General features: G+C 46.4%; 1 long non-coding RNA gene across 1 annotated transcript in view; it reads right to left on the bottom strand.

Annotated features, from left to right (window-relative positions):
* The window catches only part of LOC110345249 (uncharacterized), a 33,105-nt gene that overhangs the window by 2,113 nt on the left and 12,271 nt on the right, over positions 1-18,721 (bottom strand). Inside the window, exons 3-4 of the long non-coding RNA XR_015449570.1 lie at positions 6,773-11,880; positions 388-430 (exon numbers count right to left, since the gene is read on the bottom strand). This is a non-coding gene — a long non-coding RNA (uncharacterized LOC110345249). The remainder of the gene's footprint in view (positions 1-387; positions 431-6,772; positions 11,881-18,721) is intronic.

The raw sequence follows: 18,721 nt of genomic DNA, 5'->3' as shown, positions 1-18,721 counted from the left end.
AGGTTATGTGTTGACTGGTTGATAAAAACATTGCAGCCAGAAGCTCAAAAAATGTCAACCTTTCGTTTCCTTCCAAGGAGCAGCGGTTGCCTGATCACTGATTCAGTGTTTGTGGTGATGGTTTAGGACACAACCACTGAAAATACTGAAGATGTATATGTTCATGTGTGTGTATGTAAATCTGATGTATGTTAACATAGGCATCACATGCTAATGGGAGAAGGACAGATTGCTTAGTATGCAGTGGTGAGAAAAACTGATGCACCATATGGAAAAATAAAACTAGCTTTCTTTTTATATTAATGTATAAAAATTGATCACAGGGATAGAGTATGTCATATTTAGGGGGAACTTCTATAAAGCTAGTAGAAGAAAATGTATACTTACCTTTATGACTCAGAGGCAGAAAAGAAGGTCTTCAAAGAACGCCCTGGAAGAATAAAGGTAAAAGAATATATTTGGCAGCATAAAATTACAGATTTTGTTATCATATATGACATTATAACAAGTGTTAATTGATGAAGAGTAGAATGTATTTTCTATATCTAAAACTGATAAATATCCAAAATGAATATGCAAAAGAAAAGAAAGAGAGGAAGAAAACCAAAAAGGAAAACTAGAAAAACCTATAGCCAAGTTTGGAAAAGAATATGAATAGGCACTTTACAGATGGAAAGTCAAAATGACTAGGAAAAATATGAAGAGTAAGAATCAGCACAGTGGTCTATGCCTTTGGGAGGCTGAAGCGGGAGGATTGTTGGTTTGAGGCTAGCCTGAGCAACTTACAGAGAATCTGTCTCAAAATTTAAAAATAATTAGGCCCAGGAATTTACCTCAGTGGTTCTGCTGCCTGCTCCGTAAGCGCAAGGACCTGAGTTTGATCCCCAGTACCAAAAAAAAAAATTAAAAACTAATCCTGGGCTTGGGGACACGGTGGAGCAGACCTGCCGTCTTCTCTCCTTTGGTTGTGGTTCAGCGCTCTGCAAATTCTGAAGCAAGATCATCACTGGTGTCCTCGGGTCAGAGCTCAGAGCCGCCACTGCCTGGCGTGGGCTGAGTTCGAGTTCCTCCAGGCCCTCAGATGAGGCACAGGCCCTCCCACCACGCCTTAAGCTCCACTGGGTCCTCTTGCTGCTTTTCCTTGGGTTCTGCAGCCTCCAGCCAGAGTCCTCCTCCCCTGGCCTACAACACCCCAACCACCACTTCCTCCTTCCCTCCAGAGCCTCCGCATCCCTCGTTTGCTTCTTCCTCTCCCAGACCCAGCTCACTTAGCACCCGTCCTGTGCCCTCCAGAAACTTAACACACCCAGGCTGCACCTAATCCTGTCTCCTCCACGGGACCGCCAGTTCCCAACAGTGTCGGGAAACAGCGCCACAGACCAGGGTCTTTCATCTGCGTCCAACATGAAAGGGCCTCTGAACTGAATATTGCTTTACAAATAAGCCGGACGCTCCTCCACCTACAGTGGTTTATGGGTTGCCTCGGGGAAGGCAGAGGCATGGCTGAGATGAGCCTGTAAGGTTAAACTAAGTCTGGACCAAATGTAGCAGGGGCTCCGTCGTGATCTAGCCTGGAGCAACAAGTAACCTTCCCTTGATCTTGGGCTTGTGAACACTCACAATAGAGTGGCCTAAGAGATGTCCTTGTGCCCTTGAAGATTCCTACAGCAGCACGGTCCTGGGCACTTCATCCTCAGGTTTGTAAAATGTTTGAGGTGGGAGCCCGTGTCCTAAGGGCATAGTTCCAGAGTCTCTCTGTGTGAGGGTTCTGAGAGCCTGGGTTTCTGGGCCTTTGGTGCAAGGCCAGAAGAATTGCTGGGGATGGAGTCACCACGAAGCCACCAGCCACAGGGGCTTCACTTGTGCTGCAATGGGTTTTCAGCTTGCTGTGGATAACGGGGGACCAAGGAGGGCTTTAGAAGATCTGTGCTGAGCCCAAGCCGCCTGGGGCTCCCGTGGGCATTGAAGCGAAGACCTCAGGACCGACTCTCCAGCCAGGACAGGTCTCAGGAGAACCGACTACTGCTGCCCACATTCCAGACCCTGTTCCAGCCACGAAGCTTCAAGGCACGTAGATGGCCAAGGCCGCCCGAAGGTCGCTTGGTGCCGGAAACCGGAGGAAGTCAGAGGCCAGGGCTGTCCAAGGAGCAGGAGGATGAGGAGCCCCCAGGGCTTGAACCCCCAGGGAGGATATGGAGTAGTGTCAGACGTGAACCTCAGCAAGTCACGTAAGCCTGCACGCCTCGGCATCCTCAGCCAGAGTTCCGGCGGGGTGGACAGCGATCTTTATGATGAAGTGAGAAAATGTGTATGACAGTGACCATGAAGCGCGACAGGAATGAAGTCCACTTTCTGACGTTCCTGCCAGTCCTACAGTGCGTGTTTTTGTGAACCAAGACTCAGAGGAGCCAGTAGTTTGGTGGCTTGGCAGAGAAGGAGGAGGCTGAGCCTCCTCGAGGTTCAGCGTGGTGGGGAGGGAGCTGGCAGAACAAGTCACCTCCCAGTACACAAGCCACGCCAGTACCGAGGGGATGCATACTATACAGAAATTCAAAACACCGCACATGGCATGTGGGGTCAGTCCTCGGTCCAGCAGCTGGGCTCTGAATCCATGATGGGTCATTCCTGCAATCAGCAGCAAGGCCAGAAACAGACATGTGGCTGGCTGTGCCTCGTGAAGGCCGATCTCTGCTTACATGACAGCACTTGCTGGACGGGTGGCTATTTCATCTCACGGCAAGACCACTGCAGAGAACCTTGGCGGGCGCTGGCTCCTTGCTGCAGTGGAGAGCTGGTGGGCAGAGAGACGGAGACAGGGAGGCACTGGGGAGGCAACGGTCAGCAGTGGGGAGCCCTGCGGAGCCCAGTCCTGGCCTTTTGGCAATGCCCCAGCCCTTCTGACGGTGACTCCTCAGTCAGGACAGAAGTCAGGCAGTGCTGGGTGCCGTGAGAGAGCTGAGGGTCAAGGCTGAGGCGAGGGTCAGCAAGGGAAGGCGGCAAGGCGGGGCGCTGCCCGTGTCCATGCCCGGGACTGGGGCAGCGGGCGATGAGGCGCAGAGAGCCCTCCGAACCCTGCAGAGACTGTCTGTCTGCCCTTTAGCTTTTAGGGCTCTCTGACCTCCTAACTTACTGGAAATCACGGACTCGGTTCGTCCAGATTTGGACCTCTTGTAGCGAGTGTCCCAGGTTCGATCTGTGTCTCAAATCTCCATCCTGAAAAGAGCCGTGAGGTCATTTTCCTTTGTTTTGCCTGTTTGGGGTTAGGGTTCTGTTCGCTGGCTTTTCCCCGATCCCTGGGGACTGTCTGACTTCACAGAGCCACTGGTGGATGGTGGCTAAAAGGCGAAATTGCCCGCCTGGGTGTTTTCTCCATCTGTCTCTGACGTCTCCCCTCCGGGGCACACCTAGGGAGACGAACGGCTGTGTCTGGTTTGTGTAGAGACCGTCGGGCCCCCGGAGGCTGGTGCTACTCTGATCCCTCAGCCGCCTCACTCAGTTTATCTAGAAAAAGCTCTTTCCTGTCCGTCTGCGGAATGATTACATAAATGTAGCATTTCATCCACATCAGCTCCCAGAGGCCTTGGCATTCGATTGACTTTAATGCTGAAGGATCAAAACACAATCCATTTAGGGGACCAGGAACATCTCAGAAATGTCCTTTCTTCCCATTCCAGCTGCACCATGATGACATTTACACAAAATTATATAAGATAATAACATTTTTTTTTGAGAACCCTGATTCTCTGGCTCTGTATCACAGAATGAAATTAGCTCAATTTCATTACAGATAACAAATGGCCTTGCTCATCTCATTGGGGTGCAGCCATCCCAAGTATCCTTTGAGGGCCCCACCTCCACGTGCCCGCCCCCTCTGGGACCGTGCTGCGGGGGTCAGCATGTCTCCCCAGGGGCGTCCTCCAAAGAAGGTGAACTGTGCTCCAGGCCTCCGTGGCTGTTTGTTGATCTTGGTGACTGTTGCTAGGGTCAGTGGATTTCAATCACCAGAGCAGAGCAGGCATGGCAGAAAAAAAGAGCCCGAGAGCATCTCAGAGCTCGCAGCCCACTGCCTCAGAGCTCACAGGGCCTTCTGGGAGCTCATCTGCCCTGTCTCTTGCACAACCTCAGCTTCCTCGGTGGTCCCGGCTAGCCCTGGGAAGTCAAGGGGCAAGAAAAGCCCTCCCCAGGGGCTGAATCGGTGATTGTGAGTCGCACCCCCCCATTTGAACTGTGCAACACCCGGGTCCTTTAAACGGGGCTGAGGGTGTAGCTCAGTGGCAAAGCGCTTGCCCAGCATGCTCTGGGTCCTGGGTTTGATCCCCAGCATCACAAAAACAATGACAGAAACGATGTACTTGTGTGTCTGAGCAGCCACCCCTGGCCCGCAGTCCATCTGTGAGCCCACAGTCTGTGTTTGCCCAGTGTTCATCTAGAGCATTCTGTTAGCCAGGCCCTGCATGGGTGCTGGGGTTTGAGAAGTAAGCTCCATCCCTGCCCCTCAGGGAGCAGACAGTCTGATTGTCCAAAAGGACACCACGGCTGCTCCTGCCCCAGAATGCCCACGGGCTGTCCCAAAGAGACTGGCTTTCCTTCTCCGAATTCACAGATGCCTACAGATGGAGGAGCTTCCTGTTTGCCGAGAAACACCCCAGACCTCAGCCCCTGAAGGGCCTGAGGCAGCTCTACTGTGTGTTTGCTCGTCTGCTCCTAGGAACAGAGGGGAGGCTGCTGGCCGTGAGGTGTCCCTGCCCAGAGAAAGCCACCTGCTCAGTGGGGGCTGGTGTAAGGGGCTGCAGCACCCTGCTGCGGGCACCAGGCATCATGAGAAGCGGGTAGGCCGAGCCCAGCGGGACAGCAGCCCTGGCCTCCAGCTGCAGCGGGGCTGGGAGGCCGGCCTGCCCCCTCTCCTGCTGGACCCCACACTCTGCCAGGCCCCTACATCCCCCCGGGGCTCGGGGTCCATTCTCCCTCCCACTGATCCTCAGTGCCAGGCAAGGCAGCCTGCGCAGCCGGCGCTGGGCTCTCATCTGCTTCTTGGGCAGCAGAGGGGAGGCACCGGCTCTGCTTCCCTCTCTGAGCAGAGTGCTCACCCCCACAGGGTCCTGGGACTCTCGCATCTCTCCCGCACCCTCCTCAGCCCTCTCCCTTCCAACCCCGGGCTGTGTTGTCCAGGCCACTGCCCTCTGCTTCCGTGACTGATGAGGGAGTAGGAAGTCAGCACCGTTACTGACCCCTGGCCCTTTCTTATTTTGAGACAGTTTCTCACTAAGTTGCCCAAGTCGGCCCCAAACTTGGGATCCTCCTGCTTCAGCCTCCCAGCGTACTAGGGTGGCAGGTGTGCGCCACTGCATCAGGCACACGTGAGTTCCACTTTAGTATCTTACAGAGAGAAATACTGCAGGTTATAAGTGTGAGGCTAGTTGTTGAAACATTGTTTATTGTGTCAAAAAAGGGGAAATAACTTATATGGGAATGTTCAATTGCTCAGATGGGTCCATCTATAGTATGAAATCCATACTATGAGATATGCAATTATTAAAAAAGAACAGTTTAGAGCCACATGTAACTATATATAAAACAGCTTATTAGGTATTGCAAATAGGAGGAAATTATTAGGTATAGAATGATTTCATCCTTAATAAAAATAACTGAAAGTGGTCAGAGAGGCAGAAAGATGTATTGCTGAATGACCCCCAAGAAAGGCAGGAAAGAACACACACTGCATTATTAGCATCAGTTCCCTCTCAGGCACATTGCTCGTCGTGTTGTTAGAGAACATTTTGATACCGGGACCAAACTCGGGACCTTGCACTTGTGCAGCAGGCGCCAGAACCACTGAGCTAAATCCCCGGCCCAGCATTTTGAATTTTAGAAACTAACGCAGAATAAAAAAAGCACAGGAGAAGCTGACCCCTCCTCAAACGATACAGCCCTCCAGCTGGGTCTGTGGCCACATTTGTCCCCCTGCTCTGGGCCAGGTGGCTGTGCTGATCAATTGGGAAGTGAGCCACATCCGGGAGAAGATCCGTTAAAGGAAGGGGTGCTTCCTGCTTCCTGCTTCTTTCCCCCTACTCTGGGAACACGGCATGATGCCTGTGATAGTCACAGCTCAGCTGGCCCACGAAGCCCAGAACCGTCCCCCCGAACAGCCCCAGGGGTGGCCTAGAAAGCCTGGTTTGAGGACGATCACAGAGCCACCTTACCACCTGAAGTATCTTCACCCAGACATTTACAGCAGAGTAAAAGAAACATCCACCTTGTTTAAGTAGTTGTTGCACGCAGCCGAGGAAATAAAGAAATAGGAAAATAGACTCCTTCCCCATCATGAGAGATTCTGCTGTGATGCTACACCCAGGGACAGATGGGCACACATCTGGGAACTTGAAATATTGGAGGCAGCAGTGCATATTCTACAGGTGAGAGAGAGGCCTGAAGCCCAGAGCTGCTAAGAGATCCCCTAAGAAGCACACAGCTAGGGCATGACCAGCATGGCCCTGGACACAGGCTTCAGACCTCTGCATCAGTACATGCTCCAGAGCCGCACTGTGCTACCCTCAGCTTTAGGGTCCCTGGAACAGAGGGCTGGTGATTTCAGGGGTGCAGGCCCAGGGAGGTCCCTGCCTGAGAAACAGTCCGGGCCTTGACTGCCTCTCTGTTTACTGGATTTGTATAGATTGTACCAGTGGCCAGCTCAAGGCCTGTGGCCCTCTCCATGGCTTTCTCTCTTTATCTCTGGGCCAGAGCTGAGTGTATTATAAGCAGTTCAGTACCTTACCTTCTGAGGTAAGTCTTTCCAGAAAGAAAGGCAGCCTGATGTTTTGGCAAAGATGGGGTTTCAGCTCCTCTGTGTTAAGCCCTGTGCTAGTCAGCTTTCACTCTGAGCGGGATATCTGAAAAAGACAACTTAAAGGAGGAAAGATTTCTTTTGTCACATGGCTTCAGGGGTTTCAGTCCAAGGTCACTGGCTCCATCGCTTCTGGGCTTGTGGGGAGGTGGAAACATAGTGGCGGAAGGGCGTGGCGGAGCAAAGCTGCTCACCTCATGGTGGCTGGGAAGCAGAGAGCACAGGGAAGAGCCAGAAAGGAGAGGCCAAGAAAACGATATAGTCCCGAGGCCATACCTCACCACCCTTTCCCTCCCACTTGGTCCCACTTCCTCAGTTTCCATCACCTTCCAATGATGCCATAAAATTATGAATCCATCATGAGTGAATCCACTGATAAAGTCAGAGCCTTCACGATCCAATAGCCTTCCAAAAGTCCCATTTCTAACCACATGAGACTGTGGGGAACATGTTAGATCTGAACCACAACACACCTCTAGGCTGCTGTTTAACCCTGTTATCTCCAAGGTCAGGCCCCTCTTTCAGGGAAAGACTTCGGCATCAGTACACTATCCTGGAGGGAAAAGCTGCTCTCTCCTCAGGAGCAACAGTTTGGGGAGCCCTCTATTGTCTCTGTTGTTTCCTGAATAACTGTGAAAGAAAGGAAAGAAAGTGGTACCAACAGTTGGACACACAATCTTGGCCTACACCTCCTTGCCCTACTTCATAACTCCAATTGCAATATTTTCTGACTTGGATTTTGAGAAAAACTTCCAAATTGTTTGGAAAGACTGATTGACTCTGTGCAATTTGGTCCCCCTGCCCTAGGATCCTTACACAGCTGTTCTTCGGGGATTCTCCAAGGGATGAAAGATCAATGTCAAACACCACCAAGGCAAGCAGCTCAAGGGAGCTGGAAGGGAAGGAGAATCCATTCCCCTCCATTACCAATGAAAAGCAAGGAGGTATAGAGTCTCCAATATGCTCTTTCTTCTTCTGTGACCATCAGCAGCTCCACGGGGGGAGAGACAGACAGAGAAGTGGACTTCAGCCTTCCACTATGTTTGTGACTGTTTAAATAGGGGGTGTGTGCTTCACAATTGCACCATAACTGTCTCGCACGAGCAAAAACCCAGTAACATAATGAAGATTTTGTTAATGTTTCATCTATTTTTTTTTCTTTTGGTGATACCAGGGATTGAACCCAGAGCTACAACCCAAGCCCTTTTTATTTATTTTGAGACAAGGTCTTGCTAACTTGCCCAAGTGGGACTCAAATCTGGGATCCTCCTGCCTCAACCTCTCCTAGTTCTGGGATTATGGCATGTGCCACCACACTTGGCTTAGTCCACTTTTTAAAAGTTAAAAATTCAAGCTTTCATTTGAATATCAACAATATGACAATTATAAAATGTGCTCATCCAATCATAAAACCAAGACTAAGAATTCACTAACCATAGAATCTTCTTTTCGTTGCTTTAAAGTATTAAAGATACTTTACTTTGAAATATTTTGTATTCGATTTTATCACCAGGTTGAGACTGGCTTCTTGCCCTCACCTGCCTTCTCCCCCAGGTAGTCCAGGTTACTGGTCTCTACTCTGGGAGACTGTGCCTTAATAGCATCACCTCTAGAGATCCGACCGGGAATCTGGGGCCTGGGTATGTTTGTGGGTGTGAAGACAGGACCAAATCTGAACTTCAAAACAAATCCCACCGTGCAGGGTACCTGCCACTGCAGGCTCCATACATCCAGATATTTTGCCTTTCTATGTGTTCACACACTGGAATTTTAAATAGGTCAACTGACAACAAGAAAACAAATGCCACACAAATATGGCCCATTGCGACCCAGCTTCTCAGGGGTCTGGGATCCAAGGTCAAGGCTGAGTAGTACAGTGATGTCCCTTAAGGATATTCCATTCCCAGCTATGTGCTGAACTCAGTCTTCCTAGTGTTCTATGATGCATAACTTAATGACTTAAAATAAGATGTATTTATTGTCTCACAATTTCTGTGGGTCAGGGATCTGAGCTGTCTGTTCAGAGAATCACAAGTTTGCAACCAAGGGGTTGGCTGAGCTACATTCTCTCCTGGAGGCTCACCTGGTGAAGAATCTGCTTCCAGGCTCATTCGGGTAGCTGACAGAATCATTTTTTTGTGACCAGTGGCCTCAGCTTTTTGCAGGCTATAAGTCACCTGTGTGTCCCAGAAATGCTCACAGTATGTTGACATGTGGGCTTCTCCAACATGCTTGTGTCTTTCACTAAGTCCTTAAGAAGGGTTCCTAGCCTCACCTAGCATCATTGAGTGCATTTGTGGGTGTGAACGGAGGACACTGATTCTCCATTCCTGATGACAAACAGGAGGTATAGAGCCATAAACACACCTTTCCCTTTTCTGTGACCACTGGCACCTTCATGGAAGGTGCCTGGACAGTAAAGAGGGCCTACAGAGACCCTTACATAATGTAACCTAATCATGACAGTGACTTCTCATTACCTTTGGCATAATCCATTGACAGAAGCAAGTCACAGGGCCAATTTGGCCCAAGATGAAAGAACTACTCAACGTCAGATTACAGCAATCAGGCACTATGGAGGCCACCCTAAAGTTTTTCCAAAATATTGGGTTTAGAATCTGTCTTTGAGCACAGTTCACAAAAATACTTCTATAGTATTTTGAGGAAAGACCACTTTAGTAAAAAGAGTCAGAGTCCAGTGAGAAGAAATATTACCCAGTTAGAGCTCATAGTAAAGCATCAGGTGGCTAAGCATCAAAGTTTGCCTTTCCTCAGCCTTGCTCAGAATCCACTGTTTCAGATAAAGGTGAGTGGCTGAGGTGGATGAAGGCCTTGGCCAAACCACAGGGACACAGACAGACCGCCATTTTGCTGCACAAGGGAAGAAATGACTTATCAACAGTAGGAAGATTCAAGAGCACATCCTAAAAGAAATAGAGTACAATATTGCTCTGGGAAGCTATATTATGATTAAGGTAGGCAAGGGGGAGTATGAAAGGTACATGGAGGTATCTGTTGGAATTATCTGGCTACAGTGCAAGGTGGTGCTGGAAAAGTAAATTGAAATCAGATTAGGAATTGGAAAGAACTTAGATTTTACCTTGTAGGCAATGGAGAACCATTGAAACATCATAAATAGGATAACAATATTTTCAAAGCCCTGCTTCAGTACAATTAACCTGGTTATGTAGACAGAATTATTTTCTTCTATGCTTTGCCAGATTTAGAATTCTCATTTGACAGTTTTCTTCTTTGACCATTTAATAAATACCATAGAATTACATTTTGCCCTCCATGGCTTCTTATGAAAAATCAGTTGATAATTTGACTGAAGATCCCATATATGTGACAAGTTATTTTTCCCTTGCTACTTTTGAGATTCTTTTTGTCTTTTTCTTTTGACACTTGCTCACAATGGGTCTTCATATGAGTCTCTTGGGTGATCCTTCTTAAAGTTTTTGGATTTGAAGACTCATGTCTTTCTTCACATTTGAAAAGTGTTAAACCATTATTTTTCCAAATAATTCTTGGACCATTACTTTTATCTTTTGTAAGTTCCTTAATGCATAAATTGGTCCATTAAATGATGTTCCAAAAGTTTCTTATGCTGTTTACTTTTCATTTTTGTCCTATTTCTTAGATTCAACACTTTGGTTTATCTAATCTTCTGGTTTACTATTCTTTCTTCTGCCTTCTTTACTCTCTTGTTGCAGTCTTCTGGTGAATTTTCATTTTAGTCATTGCACTTTTCAACTCCAGAATTTGTTTGATTCTATTTTTGTAATTTTTGTAAAGATCAACAATATCTTTATTGATAGTTTCATTGTGTTCATATATTATTTTTCCTGATTTAATTTAGTTCTTTGCCTATGTTTTCTTTTAGCTCTTTAAGCATATTAAGACTATAGTTTTAGAGTGGTTGTATAGTGATTCTGATGTCAAGGTTTCTTCAAGGACAGCTTCCATCATTTAATATTCCTTTGAATGAACCATATGGTCCTGCTTCTTTGAATGCCTTGTGATTTTTTAATTGGGTATTTGATTATTTCAATGCAGTACTCTGAAAATAAAATTTGTTAAAATTTTCTAGTTTTCTCTTTTGTCTCTTTCTTTCTTACTCTTTGTTGTTGTTGAAGGTTATAGTTAAACATTTGTTTTGAAACTTTTCCAGACCATTTTTGCAAAGACTATGCCTTTTCATGCTATTCATTAGATTCCCAAATGGCAAGGGGCAAAACCAACAAACATACAGCATCCAAAATATAAAACCAAAAGGAGGGACCATCCATCTCTCTTAGTTTTTGTAGGCTGGCTCTGTGCTGGAGGCACACAACTACACAGACTTTCTTTGAGTCTTGGGCTCAGCCCAAGACTGATGGCTTAAGGTATTCTCAGAATTGTTCTAAACATCCATCTTGCCTGAGTTTCCAACTTCCCAGGTATACATGACTAGTTTTAAATGACCTAATTTCCTAGGGTCTAACCTCAGCTTCTCTTCAGATCTTAGATGGTCTATTGTATGTCTCCACCTGGAATCTCTCTCCCCAGATATCTCTGGCTTGTGGTTGCCTTGTGGCTTTTACCAGTAGTGTCTGCTGATCTTCCCATCTACATAGTGAGTTACACAGAACAGAGGCTACTGCTTTACATCAATATTTCAGGTGTCCCCCAGACAGCTTAGCACAGATGTACACAATGATTTCCAAGTAGGGCTGCTTAGCTTCCCTCAGTTAAGGTGGGTACTTGGGAACTCTATGCTGTCTGCTCCACACCAGTACTCTGAGGGAAAGGGAGATGGAGCCAAGAAGAGCAAAAATTCAACAACTTTCATTCCATTTGGAAGACAGCTTTTTCCTTGATTGCACATTTGGTTCTTGCTGTAAATCTCTGGCTGTTTCCCAGAGTTTCTACAAAGTTGGTTTTTGACCGCTGATGAGTTTAGTTTAGTTTTTCATGATATTTCTGGGGGGGAAATGAGAACTTGGGAGATTCCTCATCTGATATTTGCCAGTGACATTCTCCACTACGTAACTCTGGACCTGAAAAGGAAGAAAGGAATCACATCAATGGAAAAAGAAACAACCAAAAAAACACAAAAAAACCTAAGTTCATTAGGTACAGAATTTAGTAAATATTTACTGAAGCTGTAAGTGTGGCTCCATGGTAGATCACTTGCCTAGCATGTGTAAGGCCCTGGGTTAAAGCTCCAGGACCTCAAAACAATCACTCAATCAATCAATATTAATCATTTACTATACGTAAGGCACAGTTGCAGGTGCTGGGATCTAGAGAAGCAAAGAAATAGAGAGATGAGATATTTTCGTGCATTTATTTGTTCATAGAAAAACACCCACTGAGCTCTATTGGTACCATGGGTACCATTGGTAATATAGCAATATGTAATATAACCACTGTCCATAAGACTTAGAATTTAGGTTAAGCAGCAGTGGAGATTGAAGAGTAGAAATCAGATGCATCCCCACCCACTGCTAGAGAAGAGAAGATGGAAGGAAGTTTGTCTTAAAATATATGGGAAATGGGAAGAAGGATGAGAAGGGAGAAGGAAGGAGGCAAAAAGAGAAGGAAGTAGAGAAGTAGCAGTGAGAGGACATAAGCGACTAAACAGACAAATACAGCATCAGGTCATCAGTGAGATGGGGGGTATGAGACAGTATGGAGTCTAGACACTGAAAGAAAGAGGGCTTCGCAGGGGCAGTGATGACCAGGCAGATACTTAGAGATGAAGGTGAAGATGAAGTCATCAGGGAAGAGGTGGTTATGGTATTGCAGGCAGAGGAAAAATACATGCAAAGCCATAAAAGTGTGATTGAAAAATACAGTGTGCATTTAATTTTTTAAAAATTTATTCCAGTAAAGACACATGACCATTAATTCCCCTCAAAGTACCACACACACATGTATCCCATCATTCTTGGCCCTTTCTTTTCAATGTCTTTAGTTCTGCTGTCACAGCTCCCTTGATGTCTTGAACTGATTTAAAATATTTACCTTTCATGGTTATTTTGGCTCTGGGGAAGGGCAGAAGTCACACAATGCCAGATCTGGTGAGTAGGCTGGATGAGGAAACACCTCATGTTTTCACGAGCTTGGATGGCACTTGGCCGCAGCATTCATTATATTTATGATCCCACTTTGTAAAGAAATGAAGGCGTCCAGAGACGGTTTAACATATTCAAGTAGTTAAAGGAAGTCCCCTCGTGCCAGCTATTTGAAGCTATGAGTGGTGAGAGGTGACCAGGCATGGTGAGTGAGGTGACCCTGCCCGTGGTTATGCAGGACCATTTAAGCCATCTAAAACAATTTGAAAATGGACAATTGGAACGTATGAGCCCCCGAAGTCTTAATAAAGTAATGTGAAAAGATCAGCATTTTAGAGAGAATGCTTTGTCTTGTGGCTAATAAACCAGTAAGTTAGTTGGGAGCTATTGCAGCAACACAGAAAATAGAGAGAGGGTGGTGACATCAATGTGGATAATGACCACAAAGAGAGTAAACAGTAAATAGAATAATTCAGAGATTTTACAGGAGAGGGAGGTGACAAAAGCAATTACCAGGTTCCTAACATCAGCAACTGGTAGACTGAGGTGTGATTTGCTGAAATGATCTAAGTATTGGCGGTGTCCTGCCCAGATCACTAAACAGGCCACAACACCCATCTACCAGCCACCAGAGCACTGCCCTTGGCCACTAGGAGCCAGGAACTGGCAGGCAGAAGGCTACACCCTCACCCCACTCAAAAACTGCAACTAGTAAACAGTTGACAGGAGGCTACAAAAGGCTGGCTCCTGTGCTTCAAGCTGGAGCCAATGCTGTGATGCCCCACGGCTGACAGGAGCTCAACCTGAGTCTGACGCTCACGGAGCTCACCGCCTGCGTAGGTCCTTCCCTGCCCCATCCTGCTTCTCCTACTCCCTGTCCTCCAAGAGCACTCCCGCAATAAGTCACAAGCACCCCAACACAGTCTAACTCTGATTTAGGGCACATGTACTAAAATAGTTTGTTTCTTTTTTTTATACATGTGAGTATATATTTTATTTATTTTTTATTTATTTTTTTATTTATATATTAATTGGTACATTTTAGGTATACAATACATTTACACTTATCATTGGGTGTTTGTACCTGAACATGATGTATCTTAGTTCTTATTTTTTCCCCCATTACCTGTGTGCCTTTCACCCCCATAAAATAGTTTGTTTCAAGAATATTCTCCAGAGAAAATTCTAGAGTAGAATTCTAAGTTCTGGAGTTGATCCCTTCCCAGCTAGCTGTCAATGTGCATTTTGGGTGATGGATGCTACTCTCATCCAGAAATACTCTTGCATACAGACCCAGAATAACCTTTGAACAAACATCTGGACACTCTGTGTCCCAATCAAACTGATACACAAAGTCAACCGTCACAGTCACCCTACTGGTAAGTGGTGAATGAAGTCAGAATCTTCAGGATATGAAGATTTTAAGCCAAGGAGAATATCTGGTGTTGGGGCGGGGGGGCTATTTAAAAATCACCAACACTGTTAGTGGTAACTGAAGCCCCAGGAATAATTGAGGTAACCACAGAGAATATATCATGTGAAAAGAAACAATGCCATAGAACAAAACCTTGAGGATGGTTGGCATTCAAGTGACACTTTGAGCAAACGGCACTCGGGCAGATTGCCGTGGGTAAAAGGAAATCCAGAAGAGACGCTAGTGGAAAGAGGGTTGTAAAGTAGAGGGGTCTATCAATGGGGTTAAATAGGGCTCATAAATGACAAGGGCTACAAAGTATCCTTGTGATCTAATGACCTTGGTGAAGGCCAGTCCAGGGATGGGGTGAGAAGGACACTGTAGTGCCTGAGGAATCAAGAGGACAGAGGTGAAGATTGGCAGGTGTCTGCAAGTTTTACAAGCAGTGTGTCAGTGAAAGAGAGATGAGAGAAGCCTAGAGGCTGAGGGACACATTGGGAAAGGTTTGGCAGCTTGTTTTCAAGATGGAGAGGCTTCAGCATCTCAAGTTAGCGTGACTTGGCACCAGCCTATCACTTGAAGAGGAGATATTCAAAACACAGGACATTCCTGGGATTGGAATCAGAGGTGTGTTCTACTGTTTTCTCAGGCCATTATTTTGCCCTGCCAGGCCTCGTTTCCATGACAGCCTCCTTCAGAGTAATGTTGAGTAAGTGGGAAAGGCATATGGAAGTATTCTACCAATAATCATCATCACTTCCAAAGCGCCAAGGAGATGGCTGGATTCAAGACTCTTTCAAGCTTCTCAAGCAGGAGCGTCTGGGGAATAGCAGCATGGAAATGCCGGCAGGAGACAGTTTAGAGATAGAAAGATGACAATGTTCGTTTGTATAGGCCATTGCTGGGGTCATGGCAAGACATCAAAAGTGGAAACACTATCATACCACAGCGATATATGTGCACCCATGTTCATAGCAGCACAGTTTGTAATGGTTAAAGCTTGGAAACAGCCCAAGTGCCCATCAACTGGAAACTGGGTAAAGAAGATGTGGTTTACTACTCTTTACTAGAAGATGTGGAGTACTACTCAGCCATAAAGAACGAGAAACTAGAGACATTTATAGCTAAATGGATGCATATTGAGGCCATCCTCTTAAGTGAAATAAATAAGACACACACATGCAAATACCGAATAGTTTCTCTAGTGTGAGAAACTGAGAGTGTAAATAAGGATTAAAATGATTAAAACAAATAATTGATAATTTGAAATAGGAAAAGGTCCAAAGAGGTAGGGGAAGTGGGAGAGGAAGAGGAAAGGAAAGAAGGGAAAGGAAAAATTATGAGAAAAGAAAAAAAATGGAAATGAAATCTATGTAAATAAGGAGGGGTGAAGGGGGGAAGGGCGCACAGGGAATGGGGAAAAAATAAGAACCAAGATGCATCATATACAGGTACAAGCACCCAATGATAAATGTAAATGTATTGTATACCTAAAATGTACCAGTAAAAGAATTTAAGAAAAAAAGTGGAAGCACTTAGCAGATATATGGAGACAAGGAGCAGATGTAGGAGAGCAGTCAGGGATGGAGAAGCAGAGCTGGCACTGCTCTACCCTGGGGATTCAGAAGGCAACGGGGCTTTGTGTGACACTTGGCAGAGTCACTCGAGAACACCTATAACAGCCATGCATTTAGGAATTGCTTTGTATCAGGCCCTTTACCTACAATTCCTTCCAAGCTCACAATTATCTGTACTTTACAGTGGAGAAAATTGAGGCTTGAGAGGTAATAAATGATGCAGTCCAAAATCAAGCACAGTCCCTCTGGCTCCAAAACCTGCATTCTTTCCACTACCTCATGCTGCCCTGTAGGATGGAGTTTGGGGGGAGAACTATGTGTAGGAGACAAAAGAAATGGCTCGTTGGACAGAGGAACAATCAGAGGGTGTTCATTATGGAGGCCACAAGAAGATAAAGCTTCAAGATGGGGGAACTGGAAACAGTGCCAGCCACTGCCAAGAGAGTAATGGGAAGGAGAACTGACACAGCCATGGAGCTGGTGAGGACCTGGTGACCAGCAACTGTACATGGTTGAAGGGGGCTGTGTCCTTAAAAATAAAGATGCCTGTGTAGAAGGAAGAGCGCCCCCTCTAGCCCCTAAATGGTACTGGTGGAGAAACTACTACATGGTCAATGCAGCCAGTGTCTGATGGCATTGCACATGGCAAATCAGGAAAGTAAAAGTCAACAAAGCCCTCATTCTCAAACAGCCCACAACTGAACTAGGGAACCTGCATTTGTCTATGAAGAAAACCAGAGAACCACAGCGGAAGGGAGTGTCTCCCTCAAGACTCCTCCTGCAGCTACAACTTCTGCCAATGTCTAGATCAGGTGGGACCCAAGATCCCAAGGGAGAGCCGAGCCAGCAGGCCATGCAGCATCTGTGTGTGATGGCGGCAGCAGCTGTGGGGGTGCACTGCTGCCCGGGGAGGGTGTGCAGCTGGGGAAAAGGGCACAGAACAGAGCTCCAGGCAGCATCAGGATTTCACGAAACAAATCAGAGTCCTAAGGGGCACTAAGAAGGAATGGCCAGAGAGGAAAGGAAGATAGGAAACGTGGCTGAGTTCCTCATTAAAGCTCATCTTGTACCCTGGAGCCAGGCAACGGCTTGCTTCATTCTCATCTCTCATTTGGTTCCCTCCTTCCACCCACCTCATTCCTGTCTTGCCTCAGCACTCACTTCTTTCACATTCCCTCCAGCGACAAATTCAGCCCTGCTCTCTGCTGCCTCATTTTCTAAACTGCTCTGGCCAGTGAATGTCGTCCTGGGAGAGAACCAACACACTGCCTCTTCCCTCCCTGTCCACCTGCCTTCACCTGGCCATCTCCCTCCGACTGCTGGGCAGAAACTGTTAACCCGCCCTCATCTTGTGTTGCATACCTGACCTGCCGAATGTCTACCTCGCCCTATCTTGTTCATCTTTGAAAACAGGACAACTGCCGGCCGAGGTGGTGGAGCTGAACCAGTCCAAGTGAGCGCCAGCCAACCTCGACCTTCATCACAATTCCGCCTACACCTAAATGACACCCCTATCACCATGATGATTGATGGTTGCCATGACACCCAAAAAGGACAATAAAAGAACTGAAAAGGGGTGGCGCTTGAATTTGGGGAAAACCTCACCCTTTCCCAGGAGAGACATGAATATTCCTCCCCTTTTCAGTTTATTCCTCCCCTTTTTCTTTTATCCTATAACCTCCCCACCCTCAACAGGTCAAGAAATTCGTTTATCAGTTTATTTCCCACTTTTCTTCTGTTCTTTGCTGTTCAATCTGCACTGGAGTTTGTTATTGGTCCCATATCTCCAAGAGGGTAAAAGAACCCAGTCGGCGGGCAGAAATTGGTAACAAAACGACCAACAGAATTCCTCTAGTGGACCAACCTCAAGCTTAGGTGCTCCCCACCAAAAAGGCACGTAGCTGCCACAGTGCCTAAAATGCTGAAGTTATCAATTCCTACAGTTAAGAACTGCTCTCTCCTCTGGTTCCTGTCTTAAAATGTTAAGGTGCCTGAAAGGGTGGCAGATTTTATTGCTAGTACTCAAGTTGTTCAGAAGATCAGCTACATCTCTGGTATGCTTTGAAGAGTTAAATCACTTGGGGTCCTGGGCAGCAGGAGTTGGCACCAAAAGATGATTTAGAGACCAAGGAGGGAAAGCAGAGAGATAGATGAAAATCTTAACCCGTTATGCAATTTTGTCCTGGATTAACCTCACTCCTTGGCGTGGGTTTGGAAGGAGTTCTAATTCATTTGTAGCAGAGGCTGTAGGTGCTCCAACGGTATCCAGTTGGCCTGCTTCAGAATTTACCTGTGGACGTTTTCCAGGGAACAGTGGGGAAAGTCAGAAGACCCGGAGAGTTGACGCTCTGTAGACAGCAATGGCAGACAGCATCAAGGGGTGTTCCAAATGGTCCTCTCAGTCAGCAACCAGACTCCGCCCCACTTCTCCCCGACAGTGTCCACTTAGGAACATAGGGTTCTGTCTTCACCACTCAAAATACTTTCCAGAGAACGCTGAAAAAAACTACTTGCGCCCAAACTCCTGTTTCAGATTTTGGTTCTCAGCGTTTAGCGGAGGGTGTCAAAATAGATGATAGGTGGATAGATAGACAGACAGACAGAAAGCAAGCCTTTCCTTGTTACTCCAAATACGGAAAAGCAAATAAAGCCCACTTGCTCCTAAAAAATGCAACAACCCAGAATACAGAAATAATCCTACAAATTTTAAATGCCAGTATCCTTTGACCCAGTAATTCTAATTCTAGAAGTTTACCTTAAGAAAACTAACAGACTGCGTGTGCAAAACTGTATGCATAAAATTTAGGAAGAAATTTTCCAGCAACAGCAA

The sequence above is a fragment of the Heterocephalus glaber genome, unplaced genomic scaffold (assembly GCF_053883595.1).
Source record: "Heterocephalus glaber isolate CG9 unplaced genomic scaffold, H.glaber_assembly_v1.0 deba00000738, whole genome shotgun sequence".
Lineage (NCBI taxonomy): Eukaryota > Metazoa > Chordata > Mammalia > Rodentia > Bathyergidae > Heterocephalus > Heterocephalus glaber.
The sequence above is the reverse complement of the archived record's forward strand: the minus strand, read 5'-3'. Positions and strand labels throughout refer to the sequence as shown.